Source organism: Bombyx mori, chromosome 13, assembly GCF_030269925.1.
Source record: "Bombyx mori chromosome 13, ASM3026992v2".
In the NCBI taxonomy this organism is placed as follows: Eukaryota; Metazoa; Arthropoda; class Insecta; order Lepidoptera; family Bombycidae; genus Bombyx; species Bombyx mori.
Window position 1 is genome coordinate 8,154,948 of NC_085119.1, and position 24,025 is coordinate 8,178,972.

General features: G+C 31.7%; 5 long non-coding RNA genes across 5 annotated transcripts; 3 read left to right on the forward strand and 2 right to left on the reverse strand.

Moving 5' to 3' along the window:
• Positions 1 to 4,546: 4,546 nt before the first annotated feature.
• LOC134199973 (uncharacterized) lies at positions 4,547 to 6,059 on the reverse strand. Its single transcript, XR_009974679.1, has 2 exons — positions 5,739 to 6,059; positions 4,547 to 5,220 (listed from the first exon to the last, which is right to left on the reverse strand). It is a non-coding gene; the product is annotated as an uncharacterized LOC134199973 (long non-coding RNA).
• Positions 6,060 to 6,538: 479 nt separating this feature from the next.
• Positions 6,539 to 7,514, reverse strand: LOC101736642 (uncharacterized). Its single transcript, XR_009974680.1, has 3 exons — positions 7,349 to 7,514; positions 6,953 to 7,003; positions 6,539 to 6,606 (listed from the first exon to the last, which is right to left on the reverse strand). It is a non-coding gene; the product is annotated as an uncharacterized LOC101736642 (long non-coding RNA).
• Positions 7,515 to 8,118: 604 nt separating this feature from the next.
• Positions 8,119 to 9,149, forward strand: LOC134199974 (uncharacterized). Its single transcript, XR_009974682.1, has 2 exons — positions 8,119 to 8,735; positions 8,935 to 9,149. It is a non-coding gene; the product is annotated as an uncharacterized LOC134199974 (long non-coding RNA).
• Positions 9,150 to 12,964: 3,815 nt separating this feature from the next.
• LOC134199975 (uncharacterized) lies at positions 12,965 to 13,959 on the forward strand. The gene is made up of 2 exons (XR_009974683.1): positions 12,965 to 13,545; positions 13,745 to 13,959. It is a non-coding gene; the product is annotated as an uncharacterized LOC134199975 (long non-coding RNA).
• A 7,018-nt stretch (positions 13,960 to 20,977) lies between these two features.
• On the forward strand, positions 20,978 to 21,972 carry LOC134199976 (uncharacterized). The gene is made up of 2 exons (XR_009974684.1): positions 20,978 to 21,558; positions 21,758 to 21,972. It is a non-coding gene; the product is annotated as an uncharacterized LOC134199976 (long non-coding RNA).
• The last annotated feature ends 2,053 nt before the right edge of the window (positions 21,973 to 24,025 follow it).

The following is a 24,025-nucleotide window of genomic DNA, read 5'->3' on the forward strand; positions in this document are numbered from 1 at the left end:
ACTCTACAAAACTTGCATACATACGTTCTGTCATAACCTATGCAAGTGTAGTGCTCGCTCACTCGGCCCGTACACACATTATCTCTCTCCAGATCATCCAATCCTGTTTCTGCAAGATAGACATCGGAGCCCCGTGGTATGTGAGGAATGTTCATGTTTACGATAACCTTAACCTAAAACCGATACGTAGGTATCTTAAAGAAGCGTCAGAACGCTACTTTGAAAAAGCGGCGCCACTCGACAGCATCCTTAGCGTGGCCACTGTTAACTACTTATCCGACCCAGGCGACGGGGCAAAGCAAAGCCGCCGTCGCCCAAAACATGTCATGTCGGACCCCCGGATTCACTCTCGGTGCTTTTATGCTCTACTATGATGAAACGACTATGATGAAAAGTTCGACGAGTGAACTAGCCCATAGACACAAGCCACTGAGTTTCTCACCGGATCTTCTCAGTGGATCGCAATTCCGATCCAGTACTGCTCTTACTAGGGCTAGTGTAAGCAATTCTCTCAGGTTGAGCCCGTGATCTCACCTAGCCCCTTGGGCTACCAACGATTAGGTAGGAAAAAAGGTGGATGGCGATATTCATGTCTATGGGTTGCAGCAAACTAACATCTATTTTCCAAATATGTATATGGTCATAAGTAAAAGAAATCTATTTAAGTTATAAAATTAAATGCCAGATTGGATCCGTAAAATGTAGTGTAAGCCGAGATCTTACATAGAGATATAAGCCGCAAACACAATGCAACGGTACTACGGCTGTAGTTCAACGAACAGTTCACTAACTACAAAAAAAATCTTTTTATTCCATTTATACAAGAGAAGCCGTCGGTACTCATGAACCATAAAAGCTGTTTATACTATATAGTTCAGCTCATCGTGGAGCCTCGTTAGCGGACCCGCAATACAAACTCGCTTCAGTGACTGCATCCAGATTTGTTTGGTCAGATACCCATTATTTACGTAAGATACAATGTTTTAATATGAGGCTAGTTGTTCGGGTAATAGAAAACATAGCGTGTCCTTTTGTCGGAAGTAGGACGTATTTTAAACACACATTGGACGGCGCCATCTATTTATTATTGATTATTGTAGTTTTAAAGAGCCGTTTTTTTAATAATATTGAAACCAGAACCACGAATACGAAACGTCATATGATTAACTTAAAGAATTTTTTTTATTTTATTGCTAAGTTGGGTAGACGATCTCACAGCCCACCCGGTGCTAAGCGGTTACTGGAGCCCATAGACATCTACAACGTAAGTGCGCCACCCACCTTGAGATATAAGTTCTAAGGTCTCAGTATAGTTACAACGGCTGCCCCACCCTTCAAACCGAAACGCATTAGTGCTTCACGGCAGAAATAGGCAGGATGATGGCACCTACCCGTCCGGACTCACAAGAGTTCCTACCACCAGTAATTACGCAAATTATAATTCGCGGGTTTCATTTTTATTACACGATGTTATTCCCTCACCGTGGAAGTCAATCGTGAACGTTTATTAAGTACGTATGTCATTAGAAAAATTGGTACCCGCCTGCGAGATCCGAATACCGTTGCATCGCTAGATACGAATGCACCGGACGTCTTATCCTTTAGGCCACGACGACTACAAACGACTTTAGAGATTTTGTCAGTCATGGGATAGAGCATTGGATAGTCTGTATGTTCATCATGCTTAGAAAGAAGTATGTAGTCATTTATTACAATATAAATTCATTGCAAAGGTATTTTTGGAGTCTGCGCAGAGGAACAAGTTGATACAACAACAACATTTTAGATTAAACGAATAAAAAACAAAAGTGCATATATATATAATATTTGAATACAGAAGATTAAAAAAAAATTGTTTTCAAAAATTTTTTATATGTACCTAGTCAGGTCATAAGTATTGTCACATAGTAAAAACTTTTCTTTTAGAATGCTGGCCACAAAAAAGTTTATTGCATTCGAATTTCGTATTGTTCATGAAAATAAAAATGTATACTTTTAGAATTTTACTCATTTTTAAATATGGAGTGGACGCTTAAAGAAGACCGTGTTGCAGTTATTGCGTTGCATCGTTGCGGTTACGCGGCAATTCAAATTTTTAACATACTGAAAAATTTGAATATAACCAAAAGATTCGTTTATCGTACCATCAAACGATACAATGAAGACGCTAGTGTAGATGACAGGTCAAGAAGTGGTCGCCCTCGGTCTGTTAGGATTCCAGCAGTAATAAAAGCTGTGAAGGCGCGAATTCAAAGAAATCCAAACGTAAGCAGAAACTGTTGGCCCTTCAGATGGGGTTAAGCAGAACCACGGTGAAAAGGGTGTTAAATGAAGACTTAGGGCTTCGGGCGTATCGAAAAAAAACAGGACATCGTTTAAATGCTCGTCTAATGGACCTGAAACTGAAGAGATGCCGCGCTTTGTTGAAGCGGTACGCGGGAAAAAAATATCGGGAAATTCTTTTTTCGGATGAAAAAATTTTTACCGTAGAAGAGAGCTACAACAAACAAAATGATAAGGTGTACGTACACAGTAGTGAAGAAGCGAGCAACCGTATTCCGCGTGTCCAACGAGGTCCTTTTTCATCCTCACTCATGGTATGGTTGGGAGTTTCTTATTGGGGTTTAACAGAGGTACATTTTTGTGAGAAAGGTGTAAAAACGAATGCAGTTGTGTATCAAAATACAGTCCTGACGAACCTTGTGGAACCTGTTTCTCATACCATGTTCAATAACAGGCACTGGGTATTCCAACAAGATTCGGCGCCAGCTCATAGAGCGAAGAGCACACAAGACTGGCTGGCGGCGCGTGAAATCGACTTCATTCGGCACGAAGACTGGCCCTCCTCCAGTCCAGATTTGAATCCGTTAGATTACAAGATATGGCAACACTTGGAGGAAAAGGCGTGCTCAAAGCCTCATCCCAATTTGGAGTCACTCAAGACATCCTTGATTAAGGCAGCCGCCGATATTGACATGGACCTCGTTCGTGCTGCGATAGACGACTGGTCGCGCAGATTGAAGGCCTGTATTCAAAACACGGAGGTCATTTTGAATAAACTTTAGTGTCATAAGAATCTATGTTTTGTTAAGTTCATTTTGGTATATGAATGGTTACATAATGAATAAACTTGTTTCAATTATTTTACATTAAACATGTGACAGAATTTATGACCTAACTAGGTATATACGAATTTATAATTTATATTAGGAGTACAAATAAGTTACCGCCGTTTTGTTGTCGAAAAAATAATATTTATTACGAAAGAACGGTAATTTAAATTTAATCGAAGTATTGTCCATCACTAGCAACTACTTTTCCCATCTCTCAGGCAGAGTTCGGATTCCGCGTCTGAAGAACTCCTCGTCTTTTGAGGCTATCCACGAATCAACCCAAATTTTGGTATCTTTATATGATGTAAACCACTGCTCCGACAGAGCATGTGCCATTGACCGGAACAATATAGATAGTCAGACGGCGCAATGTCTGGTGAATACGGCGGGTGAGGTAATACTTCCCAATTAAGTGTTTTTAAATAATTTTTCACCGGTACCGCTACATGCGGACGAGCATTATCATGGAGCAGAATAATTTTGTCATGTCTGGAGTAGTATTGAGGGCGTTTGTCTTTTAGAGCTCGACTCAATCTCATTAATTGCGTTCGGTAGAGAGCTCCAGTGATTGTTTCGCCTGGATTAAGCAGCTCGTAGTACACCACACCCAGCTGATCCCACCAAATACACAGCATGAGTTTTTTTCCATGAATATTCGGTTTTGCTGTGGATGTTGACGCGTGGCCAGGTAGTCCCCATGATTTTCTTCTTTTTGGATTATCATAATGTATCCACTTTTCATCACCAGTAACGATTCGATGTAAAAAACTTTTTTTTGGTGCCTAGCTAGCAGCATTTCACTCATGCATAATCGGCGTTCAACATCTCTCGGCTTTAATTCGTATGGAACCCAATTACCTTGGTAATGAATCATTCCTAACGATTTTAAACGACGTGAGACTGCTTGCTGAGTGACTTCTAAAGTAAGTGCAAGTTCCTTTTGTGCTTGAGACGAATCTTCCTCCAATAATTCCGTCAATTGTGCATCCTCATAAATTTTTGGCCTTCCACTGCGATATGTGTCTTCTACGTCAAAATCACCGTTTTTAAACTTTTGAAACCACTCACTACATGTTCTCTCACTCAAGGCAGCCTCATTATATGCTTCTACGAGCAATCGATGGACCTCGGCTGCAGATTTTTTTAAATTAAAAAAGTAAATTAAAAGCTCCCGCAAATGACGCTTATTTGGCTCAAATTTTGACATTTTTGGATGAATAAAAATATATGATGCTAATACGGAGTAAATAATATGATAGGGTTAAGTTGTTCTTAACTGATCAACTTAATAAAATCAAGCCGATTATCATCTGTGAATTCGAACGTAAACCTCGTGCCACACCATCCTTCTCAAAACGGCGGAAACTTATTTGTACACCTTTATATTTTATCAAGATTTCAATTCGTTCAAGTATACTTCAAATAAAACGCTATTCAATTTAAATTTAATTCTTTATTTCAAAGCATATAAAATACACACAAACTCATTAAAGAATAATAATAAAATTTATTGCAATTTCAACGAGTAATACCTACTTAAAGCGAAGTGGAAAGAAAATATACTTTAAGCCTTCGATTTAATTAGGTATAAAATATTTATGACAGTAATTTATTACGTTTTATAAAAAGCATGTGAAAATACAGATTATCGTTTTAATTTCAAACAAATATGTTTAATGTGGACCATAAAGTATGGCATAAATACATACACATTATTTTGCGAGCAGAGATGAAATTTTGTGATTAAATTTGCCAGGAAAATATTTTAATTACATACATCCAACGGTAATTTAGGACTTTTCATAGTGCATAAAACTTACACATACCTTACATGTATCTATACATTAAAAGGGTGGAGTAGCAGTCTAGCTAGTGAATTGATAATTACTAAAAACTTCACCAAAAGCCCACTTTATAAGGAGTCGAAACTTTTCTTTAATATTAATGTGAAATTGATTGTTATTTTGCACATGCCTATCCAAATCTAGTTATTTGTTGAATTATTGATAGTACATTTATATTAAGTTTAAAATAAGGAACAGTACATGGTGTTGCTAAATTTTCTTTAGTTACACGGCTTGCTTTTATGTTTTTTCGCTTTCTTTTCCTGAAAATAATAAGTTTCCAAATTATTGTACATTGCATACAACAGCTTTGTCTCGGGGTCTGTATTTTACTTTGCATTTTACTCTTTTTTGTAATAAACAAATTTTGAACAAGTCCATGAGTCACGACTCGATTTCAGGACAAAAAAACAACATAGAATCAATTAAAAAACTCTCTCCTCAGAAACTAAATACTTAAAACAAGAGCAAAGTTATTCGAACAGTCCGTCATTATTGCACATAAGAGCCGCAATCGAAGCTCTCTCCAAGAAACTCAACGCAAAACAATCATTTTTCAAACAAATTGAAGTGTTCTACTGCTAGATAAACCCAATTTTCGAGTAAATTAAAATATCCCATTCAGGCCTTTTTTGCGAAGTAAGTAATGTAAGTGTTTCAACTTAATAATTAAGTTTCGCTGATCGAACTTCAGCGGATTATGAAGAAAACTACAATCACTTTCAATTTATCAAATGACAAAAAGAGGAGTAAAGGTGTCATAGATATTTGTATCACTTACAGAACCACAATCTGAGCCGCCATGATTAGAGTCATCATGTTGTGAGCTTTTCTGTAATAAAGAAAATTATTTAAAAAACCAATTCCATAATTTTCAATTTCCGGAAACGAGAAAGAATTTGAACAAAAACAATGGATTAATGAAAAAAAATACTAAAAAAGCATGTACAATCTGTAAGTTAATATAATCTGTATAATCTGTACAGTATAATCTGTAAGTTTCCAAAACTATTATGATTTTCAAAAAAGATGAGCAAACTAAGCAATATTGTTCAAATGCAGTGATGTCCATAAGGGACCACTTTTATATTGTGCCTATATGTAGATACTACAATCACTTTCAATTTATCAAATTACTATCAAATTGCAAAAAGAGAAATAAAGGTATCATAGATATTTGTATCACTTACAGAACCACCATCTGAGCCGCCATCTGAGCCGCCATGATTAGAGTCATCATGTTGTGAGCTTTTCTGTAATAAAGAAAACTATTTGAAAAGCCAATTCCATAATTTTCAATTTCCGGAAACGAGAAAGAATTAGAACAAAAACAATGGATTAATGAAAAAAATACTAAAAAAGCATGTATAATCTGTAAGTTAATATAATCTGCATAATCTGTAAGTTTCTAAAACTATTCTTATGATTTTCAAAAAAGATGAGCAAACTGAGCAATATTGTTCTATTGCAGTGATGTCCATAAGGGACCACTTTTTATGTCCTTATATGTAGATACTACAATCACTTTCAATTTATCAAATTGCAAAAAGAGAAGTAAAGGTATCATAGATATTTGTATCACTTACAGAACCACCATCTGAGCCGCCATCTGAGCCGCCATGATTAGAGTCATCATGTTGTGAGCTTTTCTGTAATAAAGAAATTTATTTGAAAAGCCAATTCCATAATTTTCAATTTCCGGAAACGAGAAAGAATTAGAACAAAAACAATGGATTAATGAAAAAAATACTAAAAAAGCATGTATAATCTGTAAGTTAATATAATCTGTAAAGTATAATCTGTAAGTTTCTGAAACTATTGTTTAATTTTCAAAAAAGATGAGCAAACTGAGAATTTGTTCTATTGCAGTGATGTCCATAAGGGACCACTTTTTATGTCCTTATATGTAGATACTACAATCACTTTCAATTTATCAAATTACTATCAAATTGCAAAAAGAGAAGTAAAGGTATCATAGATATTTGTATCACTTACAGAATCACCGTCTGAGCCGCCATCATTAGAGTCATCATGTTGTGTGTGTTTCTGTAATAAAGAAAACTATTTGAAAAGCCAATTCCATAATTTTCAATTTCCGGAAACGAGAAAGAATTAGAACAAAAACAATGGATTAATGAAAAAAAATACTAAAAAAGCATGCATAATCTGTAAGTTAATATAATCTGCATAATCTGTAAGTTTCTAAAACTATTGTCATGATTTTCAAAAAAGATGAGCAAACTGAGCAATATTGTTCTATTGCAGTGATGTCCATAAGGGACCACTTTTTATGTCCTTATATGTAGATACTACAATCACTTTCAATTTATCAAATTACTATCAAATTACAAAAAGAGAAGTAAAGGTATCATAGATATTTGTATCACTTACAGAACCACCATCTGAGCCGCCATGATTAGAGTCATCATGTTGTGAGCTTTTCTGTAATAAAGAAAATTATTTGAAAAGCCAATTCCATAATTTTCAATTTCCGGAAACGAGAAAGAATTTGAACAAAAACAATGGATTAATGAAAAAATTACTAAAAAAGCATGTACAATCTGTAAGTTAATATAATCTGCATAATCTGTAAGTTTCTAAAACTATTGTTATGATTTTCAAAAAAGATGAGCAAACTGAGCAATATTGTTCTGTTGCATTGATGTCCATAAGGGACCACTTTTTATGTCCTTATGTGTAGATACTACAATCACTTTCAATTTATCAAATTACTATCAAATTGCAAAAAGAGAACTAAAGGTATCATAGATATTTGTATCACTTACAGAACCACCATCTGAGCCGCCATCATTAGATTCATCATGTTGTGAGCTTTTCTGTAATAAAGAAAACTATTTGAAAAGCCAATTCCATAATTTTCAATTTCCAGAAACGAGAAAGAATTAGAACAAAAACAATGGATTAATGAAAAAATTACTAAAAAAGCATGTACAATCTGTAAGTTAATATAATCTGCATAATCTGTAAGTTTCTAAAACTATTGTTATGATTTTCAAAAAAGATGAGCAAACTGAGCAATATTGTTCTATTGCAGTGATGTCCATAAGGGACCACTTTTTATGTCCTTATATGTAGATACTACAATCACTTTCAATTTATCAAATTACTATCAAATTGCAAAAAGAGAAGTAAAGGTATCATAAATATTTGTATCACTTACAGAACCACCATCTGAGCCGCCATGATTAGAGTCATCATGTTGTGAGCTTTTCTGTAATAAAGAAAATTATTTGAAAAGCCAATTCCATAATTTTCAATTTCCGGAAACGAGAAAAAATTAGAACAAAAACAATGGATTAATGAAAAAAATACTAAAAAAGCATGTATAATCTGTAAGTTAATATAATCTGTAAAGTATAATCTGTAAGTTTCTGAAACTATTGTTTAATTTTCAAATAAGTTGAGCAAACTGAGTAATATTGTTCTGTTGCAGTGATGTCCATAAGGGACCACTTTTTATGTACCTATATGTAGATACTACAATCACTTTCAATTTATCAAATTACTATGAAATTGCAAAAAGAGAAGTAAAGGTATCATAGATATTTGTATCACTTACAGAACCACCATCTGAGCCGCCATCATTAGAGTCATCATGTTGTGAGCTTTTCTGTAATAAAGAAAAATATTTGAAAAGCCAATTCCATAATTATTTTCAATTTCCGGAAACGAGAAAGAATTTGAACAAAAACAATGGATTAATGAAAAAAAATACTAAAAAAGCATGTATAATCTGTTAATATAATCTGCATAATCTGTAAGTTTCTAAAACTATTGTTATGATTTTCAAAAAAGATGAGCAAACTGAGCAATATTGTTCTGTTGCAGTGATGTCCATAAGGGACCACTTTTTATGTCCTTATGTGTAGATACTACAATCACTTTCAATTTATCAAATTACTATCAAATTGCAAAAAGAGAACTAAAGGTATCATAGATATTTGTATCACTTACAGAACCACCATCTGAGCCGCCATGATTAGAGTCATCATGTTGTGAGCTTTTCTGTTATAAAGAAAATTATTTGAAAAGCCAATTCCATAATTTTCAATTTCCGGAAACGAGAAAGAATTAGAACAAAAACAATGGATTAATGAAAAAAATACTAAAAAAGCATGTATAATCTGTAAGTTAATATAATCTGTAAAGTATAATCTGTAAGTTTCTGAAACTATTGTTTAATTTTCAAATAAGATGAGCAAACTGAGTAATATTGTTCTGTTGCAGTGATGTCCATAAGGGACCACTTTTTATGTACCTATATGTAGATACTACAATCACTTTCAATTTATCAAATTACTATGAAATCGCAAAAAGAGAAGTAAAGGTATCATAGATATTTGTATCACTTACAGTACCACCATCTGAGCCGCCATCATTAGAGTCATCATGTTGTGAGCTTTTCTGTAATAAAGAAAACTGTTTGAAAAGCCAATTCCATACTTTTCAATTTCCGGAAACGAGAAAGAATTTGAACAAAAACAATGGATTAATGAAAAAATTACTAAAAAAGCATGTATAATCTGTAAGTTAATATAATCTGCATAATCTGTAAGTTTCTAAAACTATTGTTATGATTTTCAAAAAAGATGAGCAAACTGAGCAATATTGTTCTGTTGCAGTGATGTCCATAAGGGACCACTTTTTATGTGCCTGTATGTAGATACTACAATCACTTTCAATTTATCAAATTACTATCAAATTGCAAAAAGAGAAGTAAAGGTATCATAGATATTTGTATCACTTACAGAACCACCATCTGAGCCGCCATCTGAGCCGCCATGATTAGAGTCATCATGTTGTGAGCTTTTCTGTAATAAAGAAAATTATTTGAAAAGCCAATTCCATAATTTTCAATTTCCGGAAACGAGAAAGAATTTGAACAAAAACAATGAATTAATGAAAAAATTACTAAAAAAGCATGTACAATCTGTAAGTTAATATAATCTGCATAATCTGTAAGTTTCTAAAACTATTGTTATGATTTTCAAAAAAGATGAGCAAACTGAGCAATATTGTTCTGTTGCAGTGATGTCCATAAGGGACCACTTTTTATGTGCCTGTATGTAGATACTACAATCACTTTCGATTTATCAAATTACTATCAAATTGCAAAAGGAGAAGTAAAGGTATCATAGATATTTGTATCACTTACAGTATCACCATCTGAGCCGCCATCATTAGAGTCATCATGTTGTGAGCTTTTCTGTAATAAAGAAAACTGTTTGAAAAGCCAATTCCATACTTTTCAATTTCCGGAAACGAGAAAGAATTAGAACAAAAACAATGGATTAATGAAAAAAATACTAAAAAAGCATGTATAATCTGTAAGTTAATATAATCTGCATAATCTGTAAGTTTCTAAAACTATTGTTATGATTTTCAAAAAAGATGAGCAAACTGAGCAATATTGTTCTGTTGCAGTGATGTCCATAAGGGACCACTTTTTATGTGCCTGTATGTAGATACTACAATCACTTTCAATTTATCAAATTACTATCAAATTACAAAAAGAGAAGTAAAGGTATCATAGATATTTGTATCACTTACAGAACCACCATCTGAGCCGCCATGATTAGAGTCATCATGTTGTGAGCTTTTCTGTAATAAAGAAAACTGTTTGAAAAGCCAATTCCATACTTTTCAATTTCCGGAAACGAGAAAGAATTTGAACAAAAACAATGGATTAATGAAAAAATTACTAAAAAAGCATGTATAATCTGTAAGTTAATATAATCTGCATAATCTGTAAGTTTCTAAAACTATTGTTATGATTTTCAAAAAAGATGAGCAAACTGAGCAATATTGTTCTGTTGCAGTGATGTCCATAAGGGACCACTTTTTATGTGCCTGTATGTAGATACTACAATCACTTTCAATTTATCAAATTACTATCAAATTGCAAAAAGAGAAATAAAGGTATCATAGATATTTGTATCACTTACAGAACCACCATCTGAGCCGCCATCTGAGCCGCCATGATTAGAGTCATCATGTTGTGAGCTTTTCTGTAATAAAGAAAACTATTTGAAAAGCCAATTCCATAATTTTCAATTTCCGGAAACGAGAAAGAATTAGAACAAAAACAATGGATTAATGAAAAAAATACTAAAAAAGCATGTATAATCTGTAAGTTAATATAATCTCCATAATCTGTAAGTTTCTAAAACTATTCTTATGATTTTCAAAAAAGATGAGCAAACTGAGCAATATTGTTCTATTGCAGTGATGTCCATAAGGGACCACTTTTTCTGTCCTTATATGTAGATACTACAATCACTTTCAATTTATCAAATTGCAAAAAGAGAAGTAAAGGTATCATAGATATTTGTATCACTTACAGAACCACCATCTGAGCCGCCATCTGAGCCGCCATGATTAGAGTCATCATGTTGTGAGCTTTTCTGTAATAAAGAAAATTATTTGAAAAGCCAATTCCATAATTTTCAATTTCCGGAAACGAGAAAGAATTAGAACAAAAACAATGGATTAATGAAAAAAATACTAAAAAAGCATGTATAATCTGTAAGTTAATATAATCTGCATAATCTGTAAGTTTCTAAAACTATTCTTATGATTTTCAAAAAAGATGAGCAAACTGAGCAATATTGTTCTATTGCAGTGATGTCCATAAGGGACCACTTTTTATGTCCTTATATGTAGATACTACAATCACTTTCAATTTATCAAATTACTATCAAATTGCAAAAAGAGAAGTAAAGGTATCATAGATATTTGTATCACTTACAGAACCACCATCTGAGCCGCCATCTGAGCCGCCATGATTAGAGTCATCATGTTGTGAGCTTTTCTGTAATAAAGAAAATTATTTGAAAAGCCAATTCCATAATTTTCAATTTCCGGAAACGAGAAAGAATTAGAACAAAAACAATGGATTAATGAAAAAAATACTAAAAAAGCATGTATAATCTGTAAGTTAATATAATCTGCATAATCTGTAAGTTTCTAAAACTATTGTTATGATTTTCAAAAAAGATGAGCAAACTGAGCAATATTGTTCTGTTGCAGTGATGTCCATAAGGGACCACTTTTTATGTGCCTGTATGTAGATACTACAATCACTTTCAATTTATCAAATTACTATCAAATTGCAAAAAGAGAAATAAAGGTATCATAGATATTTGTATCACTTACAGAACCACCATCTGAGCCGCCATCTGAGCCACCATGATTAGAGTCATCATGTTGTGAGCTTTTCTGTAATAAAGAAAATTATTTGAAAAGCCAATTCCATAATTTTCAATTTCCGGAAACGAGAAAGAATTTGAACAAAAACAATGGATTAATGAAAAAATTACTAAAAAAGCATGTACAATCTGTAAGTTAATATAATCTGCATAATCTGTAAGTTTCTATAACTATTGTTATGATTTTCAAAAAAGATGAGCAAACTGAGCAATATTGTTCTGTTGCATTGATGTCCATAAGGGACCACTTTTTATGTCCTTATGTGTAGATACTACAATCACTTTCAATTTATCAAATTACTATCAAATTGCAAAAAGAGAACTAAAGGTATCATAGATATTTGTATCACTTACAGAACCACCATCTGAGCCGCCATCATTAGAGTCATCATGTTGTGAGCTTTTCTGTAATAAAGAAAACTGTTTGAAAAGCCAATTCCATACTTTTCAATTTCCGGAAACGAGAAAGAATTTGAACAAAAACAATGGATTAATGAAAAAAATTACTAAAAAAGCATGTATAATCTGTAAGTTAATATAATCTGCATAATCTGTAAGTTTCTAAAACTATTGTTATGATTTTCAAAAAAGATGAGCAAACTGAGCAATATTGTTCTATTGCAGTGATGTCCATAAGGGACCACTTTTTATGTCCTTATATGTAGATACTACAATCACTTTCAATTTATCAAATTACTATCAAATTGCAAAAAGAGAAGTAAAGGTATCATAAATATTTGTATCACTTACAGAACCACCATCTGAGCCGCCATCTGAGCCGCCATGATTAGAGTCATCATGTTGTGAGCTTTTCTGTAATAAAGAAAATTATTTGAAAAGCCAATTCCATAATTTTCAATTTCCGGAAACGAGAAAAAATTAGAACAAAAACAATGGATTAATGAAAAAAATACTAAAAAAGCATGTATAATCTGTAAGTTAATATAATCTGTAAAGTATAATCTGTAAGTTTCTGAAACTATTGTTTAATTTTCAAATAAGTTGAGCAAACTGAGTAATATTGTTCTGTTGCAGTGATGTCCATAAGGGACCACTTTTTATGTACCTATATGTAGATACTACAATCACTTTCAATTTATCAAATTACTATGAAATTGCAAAAAGAGAAGTAAAGGTATCATAGATATTTGTATCACTTACAGAACCACCATCTGAGCCGCCATCATTAGAGTCATCATGTTGTGAGCTTTTCTGTAATAAAGAAAAATATTTGAAAAGCCAATTCCATAATTATTTTCAATTTCCGGAAACGAGAAAGAATTTGAACAAAAACAATGGATTAATGAAAAAAAATACTAAAAAAGCATGTATAATCTGTTAATATAATCTGCATAATCTGTAAGTTTCTAAAACTATTGATATGATTTTCAAAAAAGATGAGCAAACTGAGCAATATTGTTCTGTTGCAGTGATGTCCATAAGGGACCACTTTTTATGTCCTTATGTGTAGATACTACAATCACTTTCAATTTATCAAATTACTATCAAATTGCAAAAAGAGAACTAAAGGTATCATAGATATTTGTATCACTTACAGAACCACCATCTGAGCCGCCATGATTAGAGTCATCATGTTGTGAGCTTTTCTGTTATAAAGAAAATTATTTGAAAAGCCAATTCCATAATTTTCAATTTCCGGAAACGAGAAAGAATTAGAACAAAAACAATGGATTAATGAAAAAAATACTAAAAAAGCATGTATAATCTGTAAGTTAATATAATCTGTAAAGTATAATCTGTAAGTTTCTGAAACTATTGTTTAATTTTCAAATAAGATGAGCAAACTGAGTAATATTGTTCTGTTGCAGTGATGTCCATAAGGGACCACTTTTTATGTACCTATATGTAGATACTACAATCACTTTCAATTTATCAAATTACTATGAAATCGCAAAAAGAGAAGTAAAGGTATCATAGATATTTGTATCACTTACAGTACCACCATCTGAGCCGCCATCATTAGAGTCATCATGTTGTGAGCTTTTCTGTAATAAAGAAAACTGTTTGAAAAGCCAATTCCATACTTTTCAATTTCCGGAAACGAGAAAGAATTTGAACAAAAACAATGGATTAATGAAAAAATTACTAAAAAAGCATGTATAATCTGTAAGTTAATATAATCTGCATAATCTGTAAGTTTCTAAAACTATTGTTATGATTTTCAAAAAAGATGAGCAAACTGAGCAATATTGTTCTGTTGCAGTGATGTCCATAAGGGACCACTTTTTATGTGCCTGTATGTAGATACTACAATCACTTTCAATTTATCAAATTACTATCAAATTGCAAAAAGAGAAGTAAAGGTATCATAGATATTTGTATCACTTACAGAACCACCATCTGAGCCGCCATCTGAGCCGCCATGATTAGAGTCATCATGTTGTGAGCTTTTCTGTAATAAAGAAAATTATTTGAAAAGCCAATTCCATAATTTTCAATTTCCGGAAACGAGAAAGAATTTGAACAAAAACAATGAATTAATGAAAAAATTACTAAAAAAGCATGTACAATCTGTAAGTTAATATAATCTGCATAATCTGTAAGTTTCTAAAACTATTGTTATGATTTTCAAAAAAGATGAGCAAACTGAGCAATATTGTTCTGTTGCAGTGATGTCCATAAGGGACCACTTTTTATGTGCCTGTATGTAGATACTACAATCACTTTCGATTTATCAAATTACTATCAAATTGCAAAAGGAGAAGTAAAGGTATCATAGATATTTGTATCACTTACAGAACCACCATCTGAGCCGCCATCATTAGAGTCATCATGTTGTGAGCTTTTCTGTAATAAAGAAAACTGTTTGAAAAGCCAATTCCATACTTTTCAATTTCCGGAAACGAGAAAGAATTAGAACAAAAACAATGGATTAATGAAAAAAATACTAAAAAAGCATGTATAATCTGTAAGTTAATATAATCTGCATAATCTGTAAGTTTCTAAAACTATTGTTATGATTTTCAAAAAAGATGAGCAAACTGAGTAATATTGTTCTGTTGCAGTGATGTCCATAAGGGACCACTTTTTATGTACCTATATGTAGATACTACAATCACTTTCAATTTATCAAATTACTATGAAATCGCAAAAAGAGAAGTAAAGGTATCATAGATATTTGTATCACTTACAGTACCACCATCTGAGCCGCCATCATTAGAGTCATCATGTTGTGAGCTTTTCTGTAATAAAGAAAACTGTTTGAAAAGCCAATTCCATACTTTTCAATTTCCGGAAACGAGAAAGAATTAGAACAAAAACAATGGATTAATGAAAAAAATACTAAAAAAGCATGTATAATCTGTAAGTTAATAATATAATCTGCATAATCTGTAAGTTTCTAAAACTATTGTTATGATTTTCAAAAAAGATGAGCAAACTGAGCAATATTGTTCTGTTGCATTGATGTCCATAAGGGACCACTTTTTATGTCCTTATGTGTAGATACTACAATCACTTTCAATTTATCAAATTACTATCAAATTGCAAAAAGAGAACTAAAGGTATCATAGATATTTGTATCACTTACAGAACCACCATCTGAGCCGCCATCATTAGATTCATCATGTTGTGAGCTTTTCTGTAATAAAGAAAACTATTTGAAAAGCCAATTCCATAATTTTCAATTTCCAGAAACGAGAAAGAATTAGAACAAAAACAATGGATTAATGAAAAAATTACTAAAAAAGCATGTACAATCTGTAAGTTAATATAATCTGCATAATCTGTAAGTTTCTAAAACTATTGTTATGATTTTCAAAAAAGATGAGCAAACTGAGCAATATTGTTCTATTGCAGTGATGTCCATAAGGGACCACTTTTTATGTCCTTATATGTAGATACTACAATCACTTTCAATTTATCAAATTACTATCAAATTGCAAAAAGAGAAGTAAAGGTATCATAAATATTTGTATCACTTACAGAACCACCATCTGAGCCGCCATGATTAGAGTCATCATGTTGTGAGCTTTTCTGTAATAAAGAAAATTATTTGAAAAGCCAATTCCATAATTTTCAATTTCCGGAAACGAGAAAAAATTAGAACAAAAACAATGGATTAATGAAAAAAATACTAAAAAAGCATGTATAATCTGTAAGTTAATATAATCTGTAAAGTATAATCTGTAAGTTTCTGAAACTATTGTTTAATTTTCAAATAAGTTGAGCAAACTGAGTAATATTGTTCTGTTGCAGTGATGTCCATAAGGGACCACTTTTTATGTACCTATATGTAGATACTACAATCACTTTCAATTTATCAAATTACTATGAAATTGCAAAAAGAGAAGTAAAGGTATCATAGATATTTGTATCACTTACAGAACCACCATCTGAGCCGCCATCATTAGAGTCATCATGTTGTGAGCTTTTCTGTAATAAAGAAAAATATTTGAAAAGCCAATTCCATAATTATTTTCAATTTCCGGAAACGAGAAAGAATTTGAACAAAAACAATGGATTAATGAAAAAAAATACTAAAAAAGCATGTATAATCTGTTAATATAATCTGCATAATCTGTAAGTTTCTAAAACTATTGTTATGATTTTCAAAAAAGATGAGCAAACTGAGCAATATTGTTCTGTTGCAGTGATGTCCATAAGGGACCACTTTTTATGTCCTTATGTGTAGATACTACAATCACTTTCAATTTATCAAATTACTATCAAATTGCAAAAAGAGAAGTAAAGGTATCATAGATATTTGTATCACTTACAGAACCACCATCTGAGCCGCCATCTGAGCCGCCATGATTAGAGTCATCATGTTGTGAGCTTTTCTGTAATAAAGAAAATTATTTGAAAAGCCAATTCCATAATTTTCAATTTCCGGAAACGAGAAAGAATTTGAACAAAAACAATGAATTAATGAAAAAATTACTAAAAAAGCATGTACAATCTGTAAGTTAATATAATCTGCATAATCTGTAAGTTTCTAAAACTATTGTTATGATTTTCAAAAAAGATGAGCAAACTGAGCAATATTGTTCTGTTGCAGTGATGTCCATAAGGGACCACTTTTTATGTGCCTGTATGTAGATACTACAATCACTTTCAATTTATCAAATTACTATCAAATTGCAAAAAGAGAAGTAAAGGTATCATAGATATTTGTATCACTTACAGAACCACCATCTGAGCCGCCATCTGAGCCGCCATGATTAGAGTCATCATGTTGTGAGCTTTTCTGTAATAAAGAAAATTATTTGAAAAGCCAATTCCATAATTTTCAATTTCCGGAAACGAGAAAGAATTTGAACAAAAACAATGGATTAATGAAAAAATTACTAAAAAAGCATGTATAATCTGTAAGTTAATATAATCTGCATAATCTGTAAGTTTCTAAAACTATTGTTATGATTTTCAAAAAAGATGAGCAAACTGAGCAATATTGTTCTGTTGCAGTGATGTCCATAAGGGACCACTTTTTATGTGCCTGTATGTAGATACTACAATCACTTTCAATTTATCAAATTACTATCAAATTGCAAAAAGAGAAGTAAAGGTATCATAGATATTTGTATCACTTACAGAACCACCATCTGAGCCGCCATCTGAGCCGCCATGATTAGAGTCATCATGTTGTGAGCTTTTCTGTAATAAAGAAAATTATTTGAAAAGCCAATTCCATAATTTTCAATTTCCGGAAACGAGAAAGAATTTGAACAAAAACAATGAATTAATGAAAAAATTACTAAAAAAGCATGTACAATCTGTAAGTTAATATAATCTGCATAATCTGTAAGTTTCTAAAACTATTGTTATGATTTTCAAAAAAGATGAGCAAACTGAGCAATATTGTTCTGTTGCAGTGATGTCCATAAGGGACCACTTTTTATGTGCCTGTATGTAGATACTACAATCACTTTCGATTTATCAAATTACTATCAAATTGCAAAAGGAGAAGTAAAGGTATCATAGATATTTGTATCACTTACAGTATCACCATCTGAGCCGCCATCATTAGAGTCATCATGTTGTGAGCTTTTCTGTAATAAAGAAAACTGTTTGAAAAGCCAATTCCATACTTTTCAATTTCCGGAAACGAGAAAGAATTAGAACAAAAACAATGGATTAATGAAAAAAATACTAAAAAAGCATGTATAATCTGTAAGTTAATATAATCTGCATAATCTGTAAGTTTCTAAAACTATTGTTATGATTTTCAAAAAAGATGAGCAAACTGAGCAATATTGTTCTGTTGCAGTGATGTCCATAAGGGACCACTTTTTATGTGCCTGTATGTAGATACTACAATCACTTTCAATTTATCAAATTACTATCAAATTACAAAAAGAGAAGTAAAGGTATCATAGATATTTGTATCACTTACAGAACCACCATCTGAGCCGCCATGATTAGAGTCATCATGTTGTGAGCTTTTCTGTAATAAAGAAAACTGTTTGAAAAGCCAATTCCATACTTTTCAATTTCCGGAAACGAGAAAGAATTTGAACAAAAACAATGGATTAATGAAAAAATTACTAAAAAAGCATGTATAATCTGTAAGTTAATATAATCTGCATAATCTGTAAGTTTCTAAAACTATTGTTATGATTTTCAAAAAAGATGAGCAAACTGAGCAATATTGTTCTGTTGCAGTGATGTCCATAAGGGACCACTTTTTATGTGCCTGTATGTAGATACTACAATCACTTTCAATTTATCAAATTACTATCAAATTGCAAAAAGAGAAATAAAGGTATCATAGATATTTGTATCACTTACAGAACCACCATCTGAGCCGCCATCTGAGCCGCCATGATTAGAGTCATCATGTTGTGAGCTTTTCTGTAATAAAGAAAACTATTTGAAAAGCCAATTCCATAATTTTCAATTTCCGGAAACGAGAAAGAATTAGAACAAAAACAATGGATTAATGAAAAAAATACTAAAAAAGCATGTATAATCTGTAAGTTAATATAATCTCCATAATCTGTAAGTTTCTAAAACTATTCTTATGATTTTCAAAAAAGATGAGCAAACTGAGCAATATTGTTCTATTGCAGTGATGTCCATAAGGGACCACTTTTTCTGTCCTTATATGTAGATACTACAATCACTTTCAATTTATCAAATTGCAAAAAGAGAAGTAAAGGTATCATAGATATTTGTATCACTTACAGAACCACCATCTGAGCCGCCATCTGAGCCGCCATGATTAGAGTCATCATGTTGTGAGCTTTTCTGTAATAAAGAAAATTATTTGAAAAGCCAATTCCATAATTTTCAATTTCCGGAAACGAGAAAGAATTAGAACAAAAACAATGGATTAATGAAAAAAATACTAAAAAAGCATGTATAATCTGTAAGTTAATATAATCTGCATAATCTGTAAGTTTCTAAAACTATTCTTATGATTTTCAAAAAAGATGAGCAAACTGAGCAATATTGTTCTATTGCAGTGATGTCCATAAGGGACCACTTTTTATGTCCTTATATGTAGATACTACAATCACTTTCAATTTATCAAATTACTATCAAATTGCAAAAAGAGAAGTAAAGGTATCATAGATATTTGTATCACTTACAGAACCACCATCTGAGCCGCCATCTGAGCCGCCATGATTAGAGTCATCATGTTGTGAGCTTTTCTGTAATAAAGAAAATTATTTGAAAAGCCAATTCCATAATTTTCAATTTCCGGAAACGAGAAAGAATTAGAACAAAAACAATGGATTAATGAAAAAAATACTAAAAAAGCATGTATAATCTGTAAGTTAATATAATCTGCATAATCTGTAAGTTTCTAAAACTATTGTTATGATTTTCAAAAAAGATGAGCAAACTGAGCAATATTGTTCTGTTGCAGTGATGTCCATAAGGGACCACTTTTTATGTGCCTGTATGTAGATACTACAATCACTTTCAATTTATCAAATTACTATCAAATTGCAAAAAGAGAAATAAAGGTATCATAGATATTTGTATCACTTACAGAACCACCATCTGAGCCGCCATCTGAGCCACCATGATTAGAGTCATCATGTTGTGAGCTTTTCTGTAATAAAGAAAATTATTTGAAAAGCCAATTCCATAATTTTCAATTTCCGGAAACGAGAAAGAATTTGAACAAAAACAATGGATTAATGAAAAAATTACTAAAAAAGCATGTACAATCTGTAAGTTAATATAATCTGCATAATCTGTAAGTTTCTATAACTATTGTTATGATTTTCAAAAAAGATGAGCAAACTGAGCAATATTGTTCTGTTGCATTGATGTCCATAAGGGACCACTTTTTATGTCCTTATGTGTAGATACTACAATCACTTTCAATTTATCAAATTACTATCAAATTGCAAAAAGAGAACTAAAGGTATCATAGATATTTGTATCACTTACAGAACCACCATCTGAGCCGCCATCATTAGAGTCATCATGTTGTGAGCTTTTCTGTAATAAAGAAAACTGTTTGAAAAGCCAATTCCATACTTTTCAATTTCCGGAAACGAGAAAGAATTTGAACAAAAACAATGGATTAATGAAAAAAATTACTAAAAAAGCATGTATAATCTGTAAGTTAATATAATCTGCATAATCTGTAAGTTTCTAAAACTATTGTTATGATTTTCAAAAAAGATGAGCAAACTGAGCAATATTGTTCTATTGCAGTGATGTCCATAAGGGACCACTTTTTATGTCCTTATATGTAGATACTACAATCACTTTCAATTTATCAAATTACTATCAAATTGCAAAAAGAGAAGTAAAGGTATCATAAATATTTGTATCACTTACAGAACCACCATCTGAGCCGCCATCTGAGCCGCCATGATTAGAGTCATCATGTTGTGAGCTTTTCTGTAATAAAGAAAATTATTTGAAAAGCCAATTCCATAATTTTCAATTTCCGGAAACGAGAAAAAATTAGAACAAAAACAATGGATTAATGAAAAAAATACTAAAAAAGCATGTATAATCTGTAAGTTAATATAATCTGTAAAGTATAATCTGTAAGTTTCTGAAACTATTGTTTAATTTTCAAATAAGTTGAGCAAACTGAGTAATATTGTTCTGTTGCAGTGATGTCCATAAGGGACCACTTTTTATGTACCTATATGTAGATACTACAATCACTTTCAATTTATCAAATTACTATGAAATTGCAAAAAGAGAAGTAAAGGTATCATAGATATTTGTATCACTTACAGAACCACCATCTGAGCCGCCATCATTAGAGTCATCATGTTGTGAGCTTTTCTGTAATAAAGAAAAATATTTGAAAAGCCAATTCCATAATTATTTTCAATTTCCGGAAACGAGAAAGAATTTGAACAAAAACAATGGATTAATGAAAAAAAATACTAAAAAAGCATGTATAATCTGTTAATATAATCTGCATAATCTGTAAGTTTCTAAAACTATTGATATGATTTTCAAAAAAGATGAGCAAACTGAGCAATATTGTTCTGTTGCAGTGATGTCCATAAGGGACCACTTTTTATGTCCTTATGTGTAGATACTACAATCACTTTCAATTTATCAAATTACTATCAAATTGCAAAAAGAGAACTAAAGGTATCATAGATATTTGTATCACTTACAGAACCACCATCTGAGCCGCCATGATTAGAGTCATCATGTTGTGAGCTTTTCTGTTATAAAGAAAATTATTTGAAAAGCCAATTCCATAATTTTCAATTTCCGGAAACGAGAAAGAATTAGAACAAAAACAATGGATTAATGAAAAAAATACTAAAAAAGCATGTATAATCTGTAAGTTAATATAATCTGTAAAGTATAATCTGTAAGTTTCTGAAACTATTGTTTAATTTTCAAATAAGATGAGCAAACTGAGTAATATTGTTCTGTTGCAGTGATGTCCATAAGGGACCACTTTTTATGTACCTATATGTAGATACTACAATCACTTTCAATTTATCAAATTACTATGAAATCGCAAAAAGAGAAGTAAAGGTATCATAGATATTTGTATCACTTACAGTACCACCATCTGAGCCGCCATCATTAGAGTCATCATGTTGTGAGCTTTTCTGTAATAAAGAAAACTGTTTGAAAAGCCAATTCCATACTTTTCAATTTCCGGAAACGAGAAAGAATTTGAACAAAAACAATGGATTAATGAAAAAATTACTAAAAAAGCATGTATAATCTGTAAGTTAATATAATCTGCATAATCTGTAAGTTTCTAAAACTATTGTTATGATTTTCAAAAAAGATGAGCAAACTGAGCAATATTGTTCTGTTGCAGTGATGTCCATAAGGGACCACTTTTTATGTGCCTGTATGTAGATACTACAATCACTTTCAATTTATCAAATTACTATCAAATTGCAAAAAGAGAAGTAAAGGTATCATAGATATTTGTATCACTTACAGAACCACCATCTGAGCCGCCATCTGAGCCGCCATGATTAGAGTCATCATGTTGTGAGCTTTTCTGTAATAAAGAAAATTATTTGAAAAGCCAATTCCATAATTTTCAATTTCCGGAAACGAGAAAGAATTTGAACAAAAACAATGAATTAATGAAAAAATTACTAAAAAAGCATGTACAATCTGTAAGTTAATATAATCTGCATAATCTGTAAGTTTCTAAAACTATTGTTATGATTTTCAAAAAAGATGAGCAAACTGAGCAATATTGTTCTGTTGCAGTGATGTCCATAAGGGACCACTTTTTATGTGCCTGTATGTAGATACTACAATCACTTTCGATTTATCAAATTACTATCAAATTGCAAAAGGAGAAGTAAAGGTATCATAGATATTTGTATCACTTACAGAACCACCATCTGAGCCGCCATCATTAGAGTCATCATGTTGTGAGCTTTTCTGTAATAAAGAAAACTGTTTGAAAAGCCAATTCCATACTTTTCAATTTCCGGAAACGAGAAAGAATTAGAACAAAAACAATGGATTAATGAAAAAAATACTAAAAAAGCATGTATAATCTGTAAGTTAATATAATCTGCATAATCTGTAAGTTTCTAAAACTATTGTTATGATTTTCAAAAAAGATGAGCAAACTGAGTAATATTGTTCTGTTGCAGTGATGTCCATAAGGGACCACTTTTTATGTACCTATATGTAGATACTACAATCACTTTCAATTTATCAAATTACTATGAAATCGCAAAAAGAGAAGTAAAGGTATCATAGATATTTGTATCACTTACAGTACCACCATCTGAGCCGCCATCATTAGAGTCATCATGTTGTGAGCTTTTCTGTAATAAAGAAAACTGTTTGAAAAGCCAATTCCATACTTTTCAATTTCCGGAAACGAGAAAGAATTAGAAGAAAAACAATGGATTAATGAAAAAAATACTAAAAAAGCATGTATAATCTGTAAGTTAATATAATCTGCATAATCTGTAAGTTTCTAAAACTATTGTTATGATTTTCAAAAAAGATGAGCAAACTGAGCAATATTGTTCTGTTGCATTGATGTCCATAAGGGACCACTTTTTATGTCCTTATGTGTAGATACTACAATCACTTTCAATTTATCAAATTACTATCAAATTGCAAAAAGAGAACTAAAGGTATCATAGATATTTGTATCACTTACAGAACCACCATCTGAGCCGCCATCATTAGATTCATCATGTTGTGAGCTTTTCTGTAATAAAGAAAACTATTTGAAAAGCCAATTCCATAATTTTCAATTTCCAGAAACGAGAAAGAATTAGAACAAAAACAATGGATTAATGAAAAAATTACTAAAAAAGCATGTACAATCTGTAAGTTAATATAATCTGCATAATCTGTAAGTTTCTAAAACTATTGTTATGATTTTCAAAAAAGATGAGCAAACTGAGCAATATTGTTCTATTGCAGTGATGTCCAT